The 14,296-nt window shown below is 35.7% G+C and overlaps 1 long non-coding RNA gene across 3 annotated transcripts in view; it reads right to left on the reverse strand.

Moving 5' to 3' along the window:
- The window catches only part of LOC141378650 (uncharacterized), a 219,681-nt gene that overhangs the window by 77,118 nt on the left and 128,267 nt on the right, over positions 1 to 14,296 (reverse strand). Inside the window, exon 5 of one of the 3 annotated variants that reach the window (XR_015478783.2) lies at positions 8,965 to 10,452. The exons of the other annotated variants lie outside the window; for them this stretch is intronic. This is a non-coding gene — a long non-coding RNA (uncharacterized LOC141378650). Of the gene's footprint in view, positions 1 to 8,964; positions 10,453 to 14,296 lie in introns of those variants that run through there. 3 annotated transcript variants of the gene reach the window in all.

Below are 14,296 nucleotides of genomic sequence, written 5' to 3' on the forward strand. Positions count from 1 at the left end.
ATGGACTGTGTAGCATGTCTGTCTGCCGGCATACTGGGCTGCTGCGGGGTCACCTCGCTTGTTAGTAGGGCAATTCTCATTAAAATGTGCTTAACCTTCTGTTTTCGCTCCGTTTTACTCGAATACTCTCACTCATTTCCTAACACACTGCCTGAAGTTGCCTGCAGCAGTTGAGGAGAAAACAAGGGAACGCAGAGGGAAAAAGTGGAGGAATGTGTTCCATTTCCTGACAAAAGAGACTGACGGTCAGGGCTGTGTGGCGGTGGTCTGGCAGATAAAGGAGAAGTGGGGCTCTGGTGTCCACAATGCAGAGTAGAGCATTTACAGATGTGTTGTATAGCTACAGTCAAATGCTTTTCTTTTGGGTTTTTTAGAAACCTAAACTGAGGGAAAATTAAGTGGCGAGTTTCTGTTTTTATAATTGATAAAATTGCCGCAATTTAGATTATAATTATATAATTACAACTGCTGAATGTGAATATTTTATTTGCCAATTATGGAAATCACTTAATGTGTTCATAATGTATTGCAGAACACTACTGGTGCTCTTGTGGTGGTATAGGGTAGGGTTAGAAAAAAGTTTGGTGGTATAGATAAGTTTAAGGTAGGGTAAGGTGTAAGGAATAGTCAATGGTGTAATTATAAATGTAACTCTCACCGCTACGGTGTGTGATGTTTTCTACTCGGTGCGTCTAAAAGGTGCGACTTGCGCAACTATTTTGGAAAAGATACGATATGTGAATGGCCCGCTGCTACAGTTAATCCAGTGTGCATGCACATTAGCCTTGGTGTACCTATAAGCTTGGAACTTTAATCTAGCACACAGGTGACATCATTTTGTTTAGTTGCAGCAGTTTCGTTCTGCGCAACAGAAACACGGCGTTGAGAACCCTTTAGGTTTAAATATGCAAATGTTATCAGCTGCTCAGCCACTCGCTTAATGTTAGGTGACTCACGCTCTGCGCAGCCTTCAACTGCAGCGCGTGCTGTATTGAACAGACCCCCGTCACTTCACCTTCCAGTGTTTGTCACAAATTACTTGACATTACCTAGGAATGAGAAGCTTGGACGCACCCGGCCCGAACCAATCGAGGAAAATAAATATATTTTGTGCTGTTTTAGAGTCAAACACTGTGAACAACACTTGAACAAAATTAAGACCTCGTAAAAACATGATTAAGACTTTAAGGGGCTTAATTTTCTAATAAATGGTTTATCAACTTTTGGGTGAAAACAAAATATGGGTGAAATAACGTACAACCCCAATTCCGAACACAAATAAAGTAGTGAAAGTAGTGATTTCCAAATTTATTTTTGACTTTTATTTCATTGTAGACACAACAACAGCACATTATTTAATGTGTTTCTCATAATTTATTTATTAATTTATTTATTTTCTCAAATAAAACAAGTATTCCAATGTTGGTCCTTGCAACACGTTTATAAAAAGTTGAAACAGTAAAGCATTTACCACTTTGTAATTTTGCCATTCTTTTTCACAACACTTAAAAAATGTTTAGGGACTGAAGACATTCTTCCTGCAGACAATTCTTAAGATGGGCAGCAGTACAGGGTCTTCGTTTTCGCATTTGTCGCTTTAAAATGCGCCACATATTCAATGTTAGAGACAGGTCAGGACGGCGGTAAGGGCAGTCAAATACCTGTATTCTCTTCCGCCGCAGCCCGAACTTTGTAATGTGTGCAGAATATGGTTTTGCATTGTCATGTTGAAATATGCATGGGTGTCCTTGGAAAATATGTCTTCTTGAAGGCAGCATATTGTGCTCCAAAATCTCTATGTACTTTTCAGCATTAATGGTGCCATCAAAGAAGTGCAAGTTACCTTTGTAAAGGGCACTCACACAACTCCATATCATGACAGAGCCTGGATTTTTTTCTGATTTGGGGTTGTATAAATAACATATATTTTAACATATAACATACACTAATGTACAAATTAAACAACCAACATATTCGAGCTGAGCTTTTTAAAATATATGAATATTCGAATTAACAAAAATAGAAAAATTGTAGCACAACTTTGGTGACAAATGACCATGTGGCAAGGATAGTGTATTAGAATGTAAAACAGTAATTATTTAAATGATTTCTAAATAGTCCGAGTATGCCATTAAATAGTTCCTGTTCTAAGCATGACTGACAAGAATGTTTTAGTATATAAACTGTTGTTAAACTGAATGACATCCTAGTGAGCTTCTTCTGTACACACACAAACACACACACCTTGCATAATCTCTTTCACAGCGTTTATTCCAAACTTTGTTTCTCTTTTCTCTCATCCTATGAACTCGATTCTTTGCTTCTTCTCAGAAGGTCGTCTGCTTTCTCTTTCATGATCTCCTTCTTCCTCACAAACTGACTGCATCACTTCTGAACATCTCTTATCTTCCTTACACTTTTATCTCATCAGACATTCTTCTGTCAGCTTATTCAGGCAGAGTTAGGACTGTGCCGAGCTTGTCTGCGCTTTACTCTCTAAACACTGTGGTGTGTAAGAGGAAAAGCCAGGTCACTTGCCTCCCAAACCTCCCGGCTTGAACTCATCCTGAACTTTATTGCCTCTTAATCTGTCACAATCTGCAGTCAGCTCTTCCTTTCCACTAGAGACTTGGCCCCATGGAAGTCTTCAGCAAGAGGGGAAGCCAATAAAGCCTAAGTATTTAATTACAACAATCCCAAGCAAACGGCTGATTGGAAATTGTGGCTTTTTGGGATGGGCGAGCTGAGGGAACGGTGATAAAATAAGAAGCAGATGTCCGCGCTTCAAAGTCTGCCCCGATGAAGACATTACTAGTGTTTTATCTTCACTGTCTGTAAAACATTCATGGGCCACGAAAAACGGTCGAGCAAGAGCTTGGACTGGTATTAGAGCTGGTCTGCAGATGCTGCGGCCAAAACAATTTGCTCTGAGTTTGTCTTCTTTTCGTATAACTCAGACAACACAACTGTAAAAATAAATTGTTTGAAATACACTGCAATCAAATGAAATTATATATTAATGATTTAAGAAGATTCAGCCTAGACACATGTCAAATTAGCTGAAAGTGTAGTAAAATAATTATACTTGGTGATAATCTTTAAAATAAATATAAATAATAATAACAAAAAAACTTAGCTAGGTTTTACAGCGTAAATATGCAGGGTTCCACACAATTCATTCATGTTGTCCCAACACAAATCAATGAAGTTAACTTAACAAATTAAAGTGGATTGAACATAAATCAATTAGGTTGCCCCCTGTATCTAAAAATAAGTATTATAAAAGTTATTTAAATCAGAGTATTTAGTCTAATTATCTTATCTAATTACCTAGCTTGTCGATAGCATTTTAAGCTGTATGCTTTTCTTATTTTGGTCTAATTTTTAAATTAAGAGAAATTCTGAGCCCCTGAAAATAAAATATCTAAAAATAAGTATTATAAAAGTTATTCAAAGCCGAGTATTTCGTCTAATTATCTTAAACATAGCTTGTTGATAGCATTTTAAGGTGTATGCTTTTCTTATTTTGGTCTAATGAGAAATTATTTTGTGTACTAAAACCCAACAGTCAACTTTACCAAATGTAATGAGTGTACTTAACTCAAAATTGACTGAAAGTAAATTCTACTCATTTGCAAAGATTTTAGAGTTGAAGGTAATAAGTTGATTAAATATCTCATTACCTCAACTTAAATGGAGTAAGTTCACAGTACTCATATAGATTAGTCTTTAACTCAAACGGTTTGAGCTGCCTCAACTTATTGGGTTTTATAGTACTCAGTTGGTTTGAGTTCTCTTCATCTATTTTGCTCAAGTTGCTTCATTTACTCAAATGGATTAAGTTCACAGTATTCATAAGGATTAGTTTTTGAATTTAAATGATTTATTGCAGTCGGTTTCCTCAAATGGTTTGAGTTACTTTAACTTTTTGGGTTTTATAGTGTTGTTTTAAGAGAACCTAAACAGGAGAATTTCTGTTCATTTAAGAAGTGACATTCTCTCATAAATGAGGCAAAGCATTTAAACATAAAAAAGGACTATTATATGAAATAAATCAAGATCCAATTCATATTGTCCACTTTTTTATTCAATATATGTGAGATCTTAGAGTAGTTACTGCAAGATTATTATTAGTTGCTTCTCAAAATATACTGAAGCTTTACATAAAGGAATGTATTTTGTCACTATAGAACAATCATATATAGGCAAACTTAAAACAAGGTTATAAAAGCTAAAAGGAAGTCTAAAAATACAAGGCTGGTCTTACGTACATTGTCTCTAATAATAATGATTTTAAATTTGCAAGCTTTACTAGCTACACTGTGAAACAATGAAGGTTTGCACACAATTCATTTATGTTGCCACAACACAAATCCATTAAGTTAACACAACTAATTTGAGTAGATTGAACATAAAGCAATTAAGTTTCCCCCAAAAATCTCCAGAATAAATATTTTTAAATTAATAGTTTAATAGTTGAAAAAGCTTTCCCAGAATGGATTGCAGCTGGAAGGGCATCCACTTCGTAAAACATATGCTGGATAAGTTGGCAGTTCATTCCACTGTAGCGAACCCAGATTAATAAATGCACTAAGCCGAAAAGAAAATGAATGAATGAATTTGAACAAGCATCAAAAATCCCATTTAAATATAAGGGGAAAAAAGGTAAATAATCTTAAAACAGTCATAACAATATTACACAATCTATAATACATCTATTAAAATATTTAAAACATTTATAAAAATGTTTTATTCTTATTATCAATAAGATTTCTTTTGGCTAATAATGACACTGTAAGTCTTGACCTGATGGAGAGTTATTGCAGTGAAATCCCTTTCCTAGGCTGACGTCATCCTGAAAACAGATGCACTAGACTTCCAGTCTTTATAATACAGATGTTTTGTGATGCACTTGCAGTAAGCTTGTTCAAAAGTAATCTCACATGACAAATATGTTCTGCGTATGTCTTAAATTGCCATCGTGATGGCTAAAACACGTTGCACCAAAAAACATCCCCCGCAGTCAATTCTGGGACCGGCTTTGAAAGTAGATATTTTACTGTGACCTTTCGATGGATTTTACAAGCTAGTTAAGGTGTTTTAGAGGAGTTTGGCTGTTTCACACACTTAGTTTCTTCCACAATTATACAAACAGTCTCTATGGGAGTACAGAAAGGCAGATCGGGTCGACTCGGCGAAGGCAGTGTAACCTCAGAGTTCACTCTGTAAATGCAAATAGCAAAACAAGGGTGCAATAAAAAGGCAAGACTCCTCTCCATAAAGAGAGAGTGCGGCACAGAGCACGCTATGGCTGAGGTGGAAGGAAATGATCCAATGACACACAAATGTCAGCTCTAATGACCCTCCAGGGCACTATTCAGCAGTGGCAGTTTGTTTCGAATGCAAACGAGGCTCCAGTTTGTTACTTTATATCTCACTTTTTTTCCTGCATGTCCTCCTTGTCACTTTCTGTGCAGATTCTGGGCACTGCTTGGAGTTATGCAGGCATTGGGGAGGTCAGATTAATCCCACAAGAGGCAATAAGAAGAGCAAGTTGACTGATGTTGGTGATATTGTGGGGTAAATCTGCGCCTGCGGGTGTACAACCTGACCACCAACCACAGCACAACAAATCAAAGAGGATCAGGTCTCTTATGAGCTCGGCCAAAACTATGCACACACCAATCCTCAAAAGAATTTTTGATTTTTAAGAGTTTACCCAGAAGTATGTTATCAGAAAATGTAAAACACAGACAACCACCAATGAAAATAGCTTCTTGATCTCAGAGAATGGCATTTTTTGTCATTAATATACCAGCAAATATAGTTTGTTCTAAATAAAATAGGAAACGAATATATAGCCAGTGCAAGTAATATGGTTAAAGTTTTATACACAGTGTCAAACACAAATACTTATTTATGTGCAAAATTTGAGTAGCAAGTCACGGTTATAATCATTTAAAGGATTTTAAATTAGTGCTGGGCAAAGATTAATTGCAATTTATCACATCCAAAATAAAAGTTTGTTTCGACGTGTGTATGTGTGTGTGTGTTTGTGTAATATTTATTTATTATGTAATACAAACACATATTTAAAACAAATTCACAGTTGAATTCAGAATTATTAGCCCCCCTGTTTATTTTTTCCCCAATTTCTGTTTAACGGAGAGAAGATTTTTTTCAACACATTTCTAAACATTATAGTTTTAATAACTCATTTCTAATAACTGATTTATTTTATCTTTGCCATGATGACAGTACATAATATTTTACTTGATAATTTTAAAGGGGAATTTAAAGGCTTAACTAGGTTAATTATGTTAACTAGGCAGGTTAGGGTAATTAGGCAACTTATTATATAACGTCGGTTTATTCTGTAGATTATCGAAAAATATATAGCTTAAAGGGGCTGATAATTTTGACCTCAAAATGTAAAAAAAAAAAAAAACTGCTTTCATTCTAGCTAATACAATAAAAAAGAAAAAATATTATGGCATTTATAAAAAAAATCCTTGCTCTGTTAAACATTATTTGAGAAATATATAAAATAATAATAATACTAATACTACTACTACTACTACTACTACTAATAATAATAATAATTATAATAATCGGGGGTGGGGGGGCTAATAATTCTGTCTTCAACTGTATGCATGTTTATGTATTTATAGTGTGTGTGTCGTGTCCATATACATTTTATATCTAAATATAAATAAATATATAAATATTTATGCATGCATGTGTGTATTTAAATAATAAATATACACAGTACACATTTATAACGTCAAAAGACTTTTATTTTGGTTGCAATTAATCATGACTTATCTAAGCATTTTACAAATATTTTCATTTAATTGCATATTTCTTTCTCTCATGTATCTTTGTTAGTCCTTTCAGCATCTTAAGTAGAAGCTCTGCAATTTCATTGTATCCTGTATACAATGGCAAAACAATTTTCGATTTTTTTATATTGTAGTTATTTTATAAAAACTTGTATATTTAAGCCATTATATAAAGACAGTATTATTCAATTGTTTGCCTACAGTTTGCAGTGGTGATGTAGTCACCATCCAATTGGCTGTTTCATCTTTTGACAAATGCCATTAAACATTCCTGAAACTGGGACATTTTATTTATATATATATATATATATATATATATATATATATATATATATATATATATATATATATATATATATATATATATATATATATATATATATTACATTACGACATGGAACGCTCCATTTCAAAGGAGAATAACTGACTTAAGCATTGTTTTTCATAAAAAAACTTAAGTTCACTTAACATGTTCCTTAAATATCTGCAAACATAATGATTTTTTTATGCTTTAGAAGAGTCTAAAACTTGCAAAACCTAATTTCACTTTACAGCATTCCACCAAAGATGTGTGGTCTAATGCATCTCCACATTTAAAGTTTACAATTAATTAGCATTCATCTGACTTTTGGATCAGGAAGATAAATGATGTGCTCAATGTACATTCTAGAGTTGCACATCAAACCCCTTTAAATCCCCCTTAAGTCTGACAGATTTCTCTATAAAACAAAAGGCCTTTTGAGAAAAACCAGAGCATGTATCTATTACAAGTATTTTTCCCCCCTCTACCATCATTGACAGAAAGCAAGTAGAGACAGTCTCTCAGGCCTGGTGCTTCTTTACTGCCAGAAGAGCTTGGTGATTATGACTGGCTTACTCATGCATTCTCTCTCTTGTCAAAACAGTGATAAATGGGTCAAAAGTGTAAAATGGATTCGCCAGTGAAATGTTTTGGACTTCAAAGGCAGAAAGTTGGCAGGACGTTCTTTGTGTCATGCCCTGAATGGTCTCAGGATATGACTCTTTCCAGAGCCGCTCTGCTCAATGAGAAAGCACGTTTCAAACTGATCTAACTGTTTATGGTTGATTGTCTTTAAACGTTCTGTGCTCCAGAAGCTATTTTGATAATGTAAACATAATTTAAAGTAGTTTGGCCTTGAACAGATTAGTTAAGTGAAATATAGTGTAATAATATAATATGGTCTAATATATATTATATTAAATATATTTTTACAAAGAAAGTAATATGGTATGATATTGATATCTGACAAAAGTCTTGTTGTCTAGCCAAGTTTTACAAACAACAATAATTTGATTTCTTGTTGATCATTTGTTATCAGAAGTGGCTTATATGAAATGCAAAGACCTCTAGATTATACTTATTTTATTTAAATAAAATATGATCATGCCTTAATTTTTTTTTAAATTGATCAATTAGGACAGTAAGGTCTGACTTTGCTTAGACAAAAGTCTTGTCACTTATCAGAAATAATGTACAGTATCGGATATAAAGTCATGGTGCAGTGGAAAAAAAAAAATCATATTGTGTATGACTCTCTTGAGCTTGGATGACTGCATCCATACATCTCTGCAATGACTCAAATAACTGATTAATAAAGTCATCTGGAATGGCAAAGAAAGTGTTCTTGCAGGACTCTGAGAGTTCATCAAGTTTCTTTGGATTCATCTTAAATGCCTCCTCCTCCATCTTACCCCAGACATGGTCAATATTGTTCATATCTGGTGACTGGGCGGGCCAATCCTGGAGCACCTTGACCTTCTTTGTTTTTAGGAACTTTGATGTTGGGGCTGAAGTATGAGAAGGAATGATATACTGCTGAAGAATTTGCCCTCTCCTGTGGTTTGTGATGTAAGGAGAAGCACAAATGTCTTGATACCTCAGGCTGTTGATGTTGCCATCCACTCTGCAGATCTCCCGCACAACCCCATACTGAATGTAACCCTAAACCATGATTTTTCCCTTCACCAAACTTGACTGATATCTGTAAGAATCATGGGTCCATCCAGCTTTCAATAGGTCTTCTGTAGTATTTGTGATGATTGGAATGCAGTTTAACAGATCTACCTTCTGCCACTTTTCCAAATGATCAACTAGAAGTTATTTTTTGTAGCTCTTAAAACTGGGATGGATGACAAGACTTTTGTCAGGTATTATATATTTACTTGATCTATTCATGTGCATTTGGGGTCATTGTGGGTCATCATCTTAGTTTATTTCCTAGATCAGCGATCAACTTATTAAAATGTTAATGTGTTGATGTTTGTTTGATTCTACAAAAGGAATGAGAACATAAAAAAGATTGTAAAGTATGCTGATTTTTTAAATAAAACTGTTTAGAATTAGAAATGTTTTTCTTTTGTAGTGATTATTTTTGGTTATCCCACCAACTATAGATTTGATCTGAAATTAGTACTATGTTGACTTAAGAATAATATAAATATGGCAGCATTTTGTTATTTTTTTATGAAATAAAACATTTTCTGACATTTTAAATATAAACATATTTAAAATATTATTATTATATAATAAAATATATCATATTTTGAGCGGTAAAAATTCACCAATTCAATTATTCAACAACACTACGAGCTTTTGAGGTGAACTTAAACCTAATGAAAAAAAAATAGTGAGTGTGTGTATGTATGTGTGAGAGAGACATTGAGATGATAACATGGTGTAAATTTAAGTTATAGCTCCATTCTTGACCCCGAGGGATTTTCAGACCTCTAGTTTCAACCCTTGCCTTAGGCGCAACACAAATAAATACAAGTTCAAGAAGACACGCAGACTCCTGTAGACTACAGTACGATTTCACAAACACAACATAAATACATAAATAACCCAGATTCCAATTCTCCACGGCTTCAACCCCTCCATACACACATCTACACATGAACATAAAGCACATACTGCACAGTTCAATATACAGGTACACAAGTTTCAACAGACATATTCACATCCCCAGGCACTATTTCGAAAGGTACTTGAGCACATATACACATAAATTCAACATGTTCATCTAATGATCTTTTTTTGGGGAGTCAATGCTCACTATAAATCTGACCGGGTGTATATTTTAATGGGAGTCTCCCTATAGATCATGCCAGTGTCACTGTGTGTGGGCAAGAGCACATGGGTTGAAGCTGTAATATGTTCTGCTGGCCGCTGTCCATAACCATAGTGTGTGGGTGCTCGCAAAATATGTATCTCTTACAACTATAAACATGTTTGCAAAACATTGTGCTTGAGAAGATGGGAAATGATGAAAGAGATGGCCTTTCTTTATCTCCCCATCTGACCAACGGCGCTGTTGTTTTCTTATGGGTCGTGCTCCGCAAAAGACCTCTGACAGGAAGCGATTAGGCTGTTGTTTGTGCGTTGTTTGTACTTCCTGTTTTGATCTGAATGGAGTGAACGCACTTTACAATGCCTCAATGAGCCAAAGCAGGCACAGACATGTTAGGAAGCTGACATAAATCACTTTAGCTTTGAAACTGAGACGATAGCATCATCTAAACATGAGCTTTGTCTGTTTTGTTTGTGCTGCCGCTGTACTGGACTTCCAGACAATGTAGATGATGATAAGGTCTAAAGGAAGAAAAAAAAAAAAAAGCTTTAATGCTGCAAACTTTTCTGTTGATGTTTTATAGGAGAAGAAATTCCATAAATGATATGTAAACAGTGAACAAGCATGGTGAAAAGCATTGGGATTTGATAACAGCAGCCTTCAAAGCGCGCAGCTGTAAAAACGGCATACAAGCAGCTTCAGTTTCCTCAACACATGCCTGAGCTCACCATATACAAACATAAAGTACTGAAAGACAATCCAAAGTTGGGAACAACTGTTTACTAGCATATGGTAAGAAGATGGATGGCCAGCAACGACCGATTGCTTATGCTGGAAATATCTTGGAAATTAACAAAATATGAACTTTTCAGGAGCAGTTCAGGCATTATGTTTCTATGGGAATGGTATAGCAGTTGGCTAAACACAACCTTAAAGAGATAGCTCACCCAAAATTCAGCCATCATTTACTTACCATTGACTTGTTCCAAACTAATGTTTTTTGTTCTGTTGAATACAAAAGAAAAGAGACCGCAAAATATATACCCAGAGGTACATCTCTCTGCATTTTATCTGTAAAACAAACACTATAGGGTGGGATGACGCCGCTGACAGCGTTTTATTTTATTTTTTACTATTGCTGACTGCTTACCTCCGTATAGAAGGCTTTTCTGGTGTTATATGCTAGCCACTTATGCCAATAGACTTGGGACGTGGAGTGGAGTGGACCATGACGGCAGGGTTCGAGTCTGACGAAGAATAGTTCCAGAAACCAGATAAAGCAAAAGCTTTAAAAAAAAAAAAATAAATAAAAAAACAGGCTAAAAATGTGATAAAATCTGAAAATTTGGTAAAAATCACATAGCTAGGGCGGCTTTTTTTTCCCAGATTGCTTTTGAAAACATTAAGTCAGTCAGTCAACATCAAGCTGGTCAACTGAAATGCATATTGTGGCCTTTGCTGGATTTAAATGTGAAAAAGGCATTTTTTCATGACAGAAATTTGAGATCAATGTACACAGCGGCTGCTTTTGGATATGTGGAACCAAAACTGCAAGCAGATGTAGCTCTGGGTACATATTTCGATGTCTCCAGAAATGTAGACCTGGGTGCGTATCCACAATGAGCCTGGAAATGTTGTTTCTTTGCATTTAAAAAAATAAAAAATAAATTAAATCTACAACAACATTTCTGAAGATCAGCATGTACTGCGTATGCCAGACGAGTATTTGGTGCGGTCACTTGGTTAGGAAACAGTAGGGTGTTTTACATGCCTGGAAAAGGATGCATTTTCAAAAACTCCCACTTTGAAACTCATTTTCAAATTTATGCATTTGTCAGTTCCAAAAACAATATCGTCATGTAAATCAGTGGTCCTCAACCACCGGGCCACGGACCAGTACAGGTCCGTGGATCAATTGGTACCGGGCTGTAAAATAAATCATTAATTATTTATGTTGTATTTATTATCTGAGTCTGAATTATTTTTTATTTGGAAAAATCTTTTATTTTGATAATGGCTGTATTCTCTCGCTTACATCTCGATCCCCTGAGTGCCCAAATTGAACCCACAAGAAGCAAAATGAGTAAGAAACAGACATCTTTGAAAGGATTTTTTGCTAGTGGGAAAAGGCACAGCGAAGGACCCTCAAACTATCAAGGAATGGATCTGCAATCCATTTGTCAACAAATCAGGGGAACAACTATTATTGTGCAGGAGGATCGACTGTTGAGTTTGTGCAATTTCGTTATTTCCAATGGAGGTGTGCACACGCAAAAGGCGTGACACGCTGACACCTTCTAGATGCACCCAGCCAAAATTCATGCCGCGAGTGCACTGCGAGTCATGTGACAAGAACTGACTGATCCCCTTCAGCTTGTATGGAATATACACATTTCTGTAGACTATTATCTCAGACAAACACAGAACACCCCAACACTGCAGTGCTTTGTATAGTTTTCTCCATAAACAAAACTTGTATCAGAGTGACAGCAAAGCTTTATCAGCTTGTCGTCCTCTGAAAAAAAAACAACTAATGGTCACCTAGCAACCTACAAACAACCACCCCACCCTGGTCCATGATAAAATTGTCAAGCATTGATTGATCCACACTGATAAAAAGGTTGGGGACCACTGGCAGAAGTCTGTATTGTCATTCCACAAAGTTAATCTGGAACTAGTGCTCCACACAATACAAACTATAAACAAAGCAGCTATTTGCCCCCTTTTCACAGTACTTCTATGGTTTGCTCATGCCAATACGTCTGAAAATCTGATAATGCATACTGTTTGCAAAAATCTTTTGTGTTTCCTCTTGACTTACATTGTTTGCTTGGTTTCGTCAATTCAGATTTTGGTCTCGCGCTCTGATTTGTAGCAACAGCCAATCAGAGTGCTCTTTCACTGACGACCAGCGGAAATTCTGCAAGCTGAATTGGGCAAACTCATTCCAATGTTAACCCAACGAGAGGCAACACACTAACAAAAATAGCCTGACAGCTCAACAGCTAAATCCACTTAAAAAAATAAAAAATAAATAATAAAAATTTACTTATAAAGACCATCACCTTACTGGCATGCTGTAACTGTAACCTATAGAAAAATCACAAATTATCCCTACCACCATTACTATTATTTAGACAGCAACACTCTGTCTGGAAGACTGTGACACTTAATTGTTTTTTATAATAATAAATACGCATAAAAAAGAGAAATGTACAATTGAGAAAGTGGATGTCAGCAGGATTATCACAGGCGTACGTTCTGTGATTGACAGGATTATGATAAGTATGCTCCTCCCAAGCTTCATTTAGAATTCTATTTAGCTTGAATCAGTTCCTCTTCCCGTTCCCATCCTCTTTTCTTACTGTCTTTTTTAATGCTTACAAAAGAACCTGTAAATCCCCCTCCTCCCTGCATTTTTAGCATTGCCCTCAGACATGGCAGCATTTCATCAGCAAAGCAGAGGGGAAGAGCTGAAGGGTGTCTCCCTGTCTGAGAATACTGATGTGATCACCGATCATCACCGCGGCAGTCAGACTCAGCCTGAGGTCTGCAATCAGATACCAGACTCCTGAAAGCCCCAGTCAACTCGCTGACCACCTTCTCTATGGCTTCTGAATCCGATTAATGTGACAGTAGATATATTGATTGCATCAAAACTGTAGACAATAAATAGAGTAAGAGGTAAAGACAAGGTAAATGTTTCATTCTGCCATGTTTGATGCATATTGGACAAAGTAAAAGTATTCACTGAACAAAAGCAGTTCGCTGAAATTAACCGTTCAGAATAAACATTTCACAGTGGCGGAAATGAGTCAGACGAGCAGTGCTGGTCTTTTCAACAAACATATGTGGTCTTGCTTTCTGATGACTTTTGTGGGGGATGGAACATACCTAATCAGGCCTTTTACAGAGTGTTGTCATTCAGCAGTTGACGGAAACTGTCCAGCTGGGGTCAAAAGCACCAAAGACCAAGTTATGTCTGTCAGAGGGTACTTACTGAGAAACTCATTAAGGCCATATGTGACACAGCTTCCTGGACAACAAATAAATCCAACTCAAAGACAGAAATGAATCTGAGAATATGTTGGAGGCTTTAGTGATCACAATGAATATGGCGTAATTTCATTGACCCATATTGTAATTATAAATAGGGAAAAGAGAGTTTAAAGGTACACAGCAATATGAAAATTCTTATCATTTATGCAAGCCTATGTATGGGGTTTAGTGTTTGTTCACAGACTTTATTAAAATGATCCCAAAAATACAAATAAACTATATTCAGTTCAGAACAGTTTCCAGTTGAAATACACTAGCAGCATTTCAACATTTATTTATTTTCTAGTCTACACTACCTGACAAATG

The sequence above is a fragment of the Danio rerio genome, chromosome 2 (assembly GCF_052040795.2).
Source record: "Danio rerio strain M-AB ecotype USA chromosome 2, GRCz13ab, whole genome shotgun sequence".
Classification (NCBI taxonomy): Eukaryota; Metazoa; Chordata; class Actinopteri; order Cypriniformes; family Danionidae; genus Danio; species Danio rerio.